Source organism: Sesamum indicum, linkage group LG11 (genome assembly GCF_000512975.1).
Source record: "Sesamum indicum cultivar Zhongzhi No. 13 linkage group LG11, S_indicum_v1.0, whole genome shotgun sequence".
Taxonomy (NCBI): Eukaryota; Viridiplantae; Streptophyta; class Magnoliopsida; order Lamiales; family Pedaliaceae; genus Sesamum; species Sesamum indicum.
Window position 1 is genome coordinate 3,686,825 of NC_026155.1, and position 6,423 is coordinate 3,693,247.

The following is a 6,423-nucleotide window of genomic DNA, read 5'->3' on the forward strand; positions in this document are numbered from 1 at the left end:
GGTGGAGCACTCTTCATCGGCAGAAATTAGTATTTTCACGTCAAGATACGCCAGAACCTCTGAAAGCATAAAAAATCACGAACTAGAATGAGTACTTTTTGACATTACAGAAACATAAAATAAATAACTACTTCCACTTTCAAGTCGAATTGCATTTTTGGTACAACACTTTAGGCCATTTTGCAATCCTAGCATCATGCTTCGTCAGCTTGATAAAGAACAATACCATATAAACGAAAAACTGTATGAAATTAGGTATCACCATTAACTTTTTGACGAAATTGACATGTGAGTCACATGTGGTTGCTAAGTCACGACTGTTGGGAAGTTAAAAACACAGCATTGAGTGTTGGAGGGAAAATAACGACTATGAGGCTTTTTCTATATTTGCGTGTGTGATTTTGAGCATATTTTAATTCATTTTATTTTTTTTCTCCCCAAATTTTTGTATTTCCAACTTTGTCATTGCAATGACTTCCTCTCTAATTTTTTTTTAAACTATGCATTAATTATATAAGCACCTGACTAATGTATATAGATTTTTATTTAATTTTTTTTATTAATATCGACAAATTCGATGAAGTTTAAGTAATTGATGGATTTATTTATTGGACGTAAATAAACATCAAGGGTACTAAATATAATTTTTCAAACCACGTGAGGTTTACATATAATTACAACATACCTCAGGGAAGAGCAGTGTAAATTATTCCTTAATCTAAAAGAATTTGTTAAGATCTTAAAATAAGTTGACAATTTCTTTTTTTTTTTTTAAAGAGCGTATAAGCTTCTAACATTTTATGTGTTGGCTTATAAGATCTTTTCTTAAAAACTTTACCAAACACATTGAAGTATGGTTTAAGCTGTCAAACATATCCACAAGGCCCACCAAGGCTTAACAAGTCATCCTTCATTCAAATGAAGGCCCGGATCCTATTCATCCTTAGTCATCAGGTATGATCGACACGTGACAAGATCCTAGGCTGCCACTAGGTGTCATCCATACATTCGGAGAAGTATATAAATCCCTCCTTTATGAAGATTTTAGGTATCTTAACCACCTTATTTGTTATCTTTATGCTTCGAATTATAGACCTTTGACCCACATAACTAACTTGATCATCAGAGTGTTTACGTCCGGATCCAGCCGGCACCTCCGTGCCTTGTAAAAATCTCAAGCTTATTTCCCTGCAACCTGTAGCTAGTGTGCAATCGGACAACCCATGATCGTATGTATTGCAACCAAGTCCATCATTTTGGTACTGTCTATAGAAAATAATCCAAAGATTTCATGATTAATTGAGGTGCGAATGGAGGATGATTAGTTGAGGCTAGATGAAGAACTAGGTAGTTCAAACACTCGATGGGAAAAGAGGTCGTACTGATAGCTGTGGGAGTGACAAGACCAGGTCAGGATACTTTGGTTCGTCTCACTCAAAGGAAGTTGAAAAAGTATTGATGTCAATGGAATTTAAGGAGTCCTTACAGAGTGTGAGGGATCATGAGCAATTCAGAAATAACCCAGTGCCACCTAGGCGGTTCTTCAAGTAAGAAGATCACGAAATGACAATAAAGAGAATCTGACGGTTAAAAAAATGTAATAGAAAGAGAATTGAACCCGTGAATCAGAGTACTAGCCAATAGAGTAAGAGATCTCGCAGTCATCAACATTCCCACCATATGAAAGAAGGCTCACTCTTTATGACGGAGAAACTATAGAGCTTTCCTCCCATGGCTCCAAGGTGCTAGACTTGCCGAAGTATGATGGGAATAAAGATCCCCAGGAACATGTAACATCTTTTGAGCACATAATGCACTTATATAGGTTTTCGGATGCCATGAATCCTCAGATTTTCATAACGACTCTATAGGGGCGGGCTCAAGAATGGTTTACTTCATTGCTTGGAGCTACAGTGATTTTGTACAAGCAATTAGTTAGAAAGTTCTTGTACCAGTTTGCCAACAAAAGAAGAGCAAAAAGTTCTACCATATACTTATTCACTATCAAACAGATGAAAGAAGTGGATTGGCCCAGAAGCGCAAAAAATTAAAAATTTAATGATTCAAAGAATAAAAATACCGATCAAGGGATATAACCTTGATCTTTCTCGGCAGTTCGGTGTATAATAAAAATACAAAGGCTAAGAATCACAAGAAAAACGAGATGCAAATATTAAAACCTCGAATTTACCTTTATAAGTTTTCTTGCACGACTACAAGCATGATTCCTCGTCTTCAGACCCATTCAAGGATGAGATCTCGATGATGAGTTCCTCTAAAGTCGTCCACCCTCCCACTAATAGGACGTGGTCTCCTCGTGCTAGCAAGAATGACCACGGAAGAGTAGAGATCAAAATAACCGCTATCAATAAACGTATTTGATTTCTTTCATTTTTCTTTGATTTCTAGACCAAGAGAAGAACTAAGAATATTGAGAGAATAAGAGAAAGAGAGAGACGAATTTTGAGAGGTATAGAGATTAGTGTGTGTTGTGTGTGTGGCTAGGTTAGATGTAGGTATATATATGACCTAGTCATACATATACATGGTGTTCTAACCTAGACTCCTAAACAACCATCCTAACCCTAGCAACCCCTCATGCATGAATTTTCCTCAAGAAAATCAACCAACACTCTCCAAAAAAATCCTCCTTGACCTAGCCAAGAACTAACCAAGGCCTTGGGTTTGTATTTAATGGACCGGGCTTGATGAATTAAAATTAAGTCAAGCCCACGTCTAATGGACTTTAACTAAATCTAATTTAATTACAAGCCCAACATTAAACTCCTCATCTTTTAATCTAATTAAAATGTCAAAGCCCATGCTCTCTCTTTCAATTTCGAACCAAACCCAATAAAATTAATCTAATTAATTTTAATGGCTAACTTAATATTTCATTAATCTAATTAATTAAATTTCAACCATTTAATGGATTAGTCTAAATAAATAATTCAGTAATTTATTCTATTCAAGAATTAATTTAATCCAATTAAATTAATCAAACTCTTTTAGAAACATGACTGCATAGACGACCTACATCTCCTGCCGAAGAAACACGACTGCAATACTTAGTGCAAGTCTCTATAGGACCCTCAATGCCTTGTCTCGAGGTCCTCAACTTGGAACGTTTCAGACCGAACGGGAGTTGGTTCGTAGCTGACAAACCTATGCGCAACCCAACTTCAAGGGTTTAACTTTTCGATCTGTGGGCACTTCATTGTGACATTGAAACACTGTGAATATTAGCAGTAAGCACAATGAAATACACTGCCAACTTGATGAATTCTTACCGTATCAATCAATTCTATATTATTTGATAAAAATCCCGAGCCGTGAGGTGGCCCATGCCCAAGAAAGAAGGCCAAGCAAGAAAAACCCCATATAAATAATGCCACTTTCACAAGGACGTGGGCCATGATACAAAATAATATTTTCAGCTCAAAGATGGAATCGAAAGACTCATCGCCCAAAGTACTTAAATAAATTTTTTTCACATAAAAATTAGGTTATTTAAGGTAGGCAAGAGCTCCCAAAGGGGGAGAGCAAAGAAAAATGAGTCGGTCAAGGAAACCAAGAGCCAATGCCCACCAACAACACAGAGAGGAAATAAAAGACCCAATCATGGATGATACTGACCTAGGAGGGGTGTGATCAATACTATCCCTAGAGGACTGATAGGAGGAAGCTTAAGGTATGAAAGAAAATGTAGACCTAACATTCCCACTCTAGAAATAATTTCATGTTCATGGTGCAAAAAATGAAAAGGAAGGAGCCTATAATTTTTTATGATAATGACTTAGTGGGAGTAGAGGAAACCCAGGATGACCCACTGGTTATCTCAATGGATGTAACGAATTTTCAAATAAGGAAGATATTGATAGATATGGAAGGTTAATAGATATCATCTTGCTAAATGTATTAAGAAAAATGGGCTTAGACTTTGCTTTCTTAAAACCAATAGCAATCCCTCTTAAGGGCTTTGGAGGGCCAAAAGTTTTGCCACTAGGAACGATAGATTTACCCACCTCATTAGGTAGGGACCTAACATGTGAAATACCTAATGGTAGATGAACTTTTTGCATACAATATCATACTAGGAAACCTAAGTTTGGATCTTTTCCAAGTAGTAATTTCCACTTTTCATAAAAATTGAAACTCCCCATGAAGAGGGAGTGGGAGTTGTATGAGGTGAGCAGAAAACAACTACTTGCCAGTAGTAGGGTTAGAGGAGAAAAACAAGCAGAAAATAGGATCCAACTCCAAAATAGAAGCAAACCCAAGGGAAGAATGAACCGAGCTCAGGATCTTATCAATAGAGAACAAGGAGATTGAGTTGTGCTTGGGGTACCCAGACAAGGTAAACAAGGTCGGAGCTTATGTGGATGAAACGGTTAAACTATCAATGGTCAACTTCTTGAGACAAAACATTGGTATTTTCACCTGGGAGCAGGAGGACTTACAAGAATTAGACTTAGAAGTGATTGTTACTGCAAAACCTATCTAACAAAAAAAGAGAAGCTTTTGCGTTGAAAGAAACAACATTATCGCAAATGAATAGGACAAGTTGTGGAAGACAAGATACATCATGGAGGTATAATACACTAAATGGTTTGCCAACATGGTAGTGGTACACAAAGGATTGGGCAAATGACGCATATGTAGGGATTTCACCAACTTGAATAAGGCATGTCGTAAAGACCCTTACACACTACCTCGCATTGATTCACTAGAAGATTCCATAATAGGTTGTGCACTGTTAAGTATGATTGACGCCTTATAAGGCTATTATCAAATATGCATAGTTGAAGAGGACCAAATCCTAACATCTTTTGTCAATACAAGGGCATCTACTGCTATAAAGTGATGTTGTTCGAACTAAAAAACGCAAGGTTCACTTACCAAAGGCTAGTTAATTGGATGTTTGAAGAGCTGATTGGGCAGATAATGGAGGTATACATGGATAAATATGGTGGTAAAAATCAAGAGGGAGAAGACCACTTGGGCTATTTAAGGGAGTGTTGCAGGGTCGTAAGAAAGTGCAGCATGAAACTAATCCGACAACATGTAATTTAGGGTTTAATGGGGGAAATTCTTGGGCTGTTTAGTGACAAAAAGAGGAATCAAGGTAAACACCCAGAAAGTAAAAGCCATCATAGGAATTGATTCCCCAAGATCGATTAAAGAAATCTAATAGTTGATGGGTTGTGTAGCTTCTATAGGGAGATTCCTGTCTAGGTCGAAAGATCCTCGTCTTCCATTTTTCAAGACATTAAGAAAGATGAAGGAGTTTACATAGACAAATGAGTGTGAACTTTTCTACACCACCAGTCCTATAAAAGACAAAACGTGGAGAACTACTCATATTGTACTTAGCAATATCGAATTCAACTATAAGTTCAGTTCTCACAAGAGAGGTAGACAATTTTCATAAACTCGTATACCATGTGAGTAAGTTATAGCAAGGAACTGAGTTATGATACATGGAGATCGAAAAGTTTGTGCTAGCCTTGGTGACATCGGCTAGAAAATTGAGGCTCTATTTCAGATCACATCATAAGGTTGGCAAAATGGGCGAAAGAGTTGGAAGAAATCTCTAATGCCTTTAAAGCCAGGAAAATGATAAAGGCACAAGTATTGGTAGATTTCATTACAGAGTCGAATATGCAAGAAGCACTAGTCTTGGAGGAGAAGGAACAAAAGTGGATAGTCCGTGTGGAAGGGTCGTCCATGTCGAGACAAAGAGGCGCACATCAAATTGAACTTCCAAGTCACAAATATTAAAGTAGATTATGAAACCCTCATAATAGGAATGTATGCTTAGAAAATTTTAAGCAAAAGAGGGATGGACTCTTACTGACTTGCAATTGGTTGCTAATTGCTACTTATGAGCATATGAAGCAAGGGATGAAAGAATGAAGGGTTACCTTAAGTTAGTTAGGTCATTGGGCGAGGAGTTTGGACGGTTTAACTTGCAGTAGATCCCAAGGTCCAAAAATGAGAAAGCTCATAGCACTGGCAAATTTGCAAACCTAGTGATAGGAAATAAAATTAAGAAAATTACCTTTTTAGTATCAGATACCTCAAAAATCAAGAAGAAATTAAAGAGGAAGAAGAGGAGATGGTGTTAGTGTCGATTGACCCGAGAGTTGGAAAGAGGAAATAATGCGATACCTATCCACAAGAAAATGCTAGAGGGTCAGAGCAGATAGAGAACACTTCTTTAGGCAAGCATTAAAATTACTATGATAGAATGTGAACTTTACAAAAGGACTTTCGAAGGATCGATGTTGAGATACTTGACCCCCATGAAGCACATTATGCCATTAGGGAAATCCATGAGAGTTGTTGTGGAAACCACTCTGGGCGATGCTCCTTGTGTAACAAAGTTTAGCGACAAAGATACTTTTAGCTGACCTTAGTAGC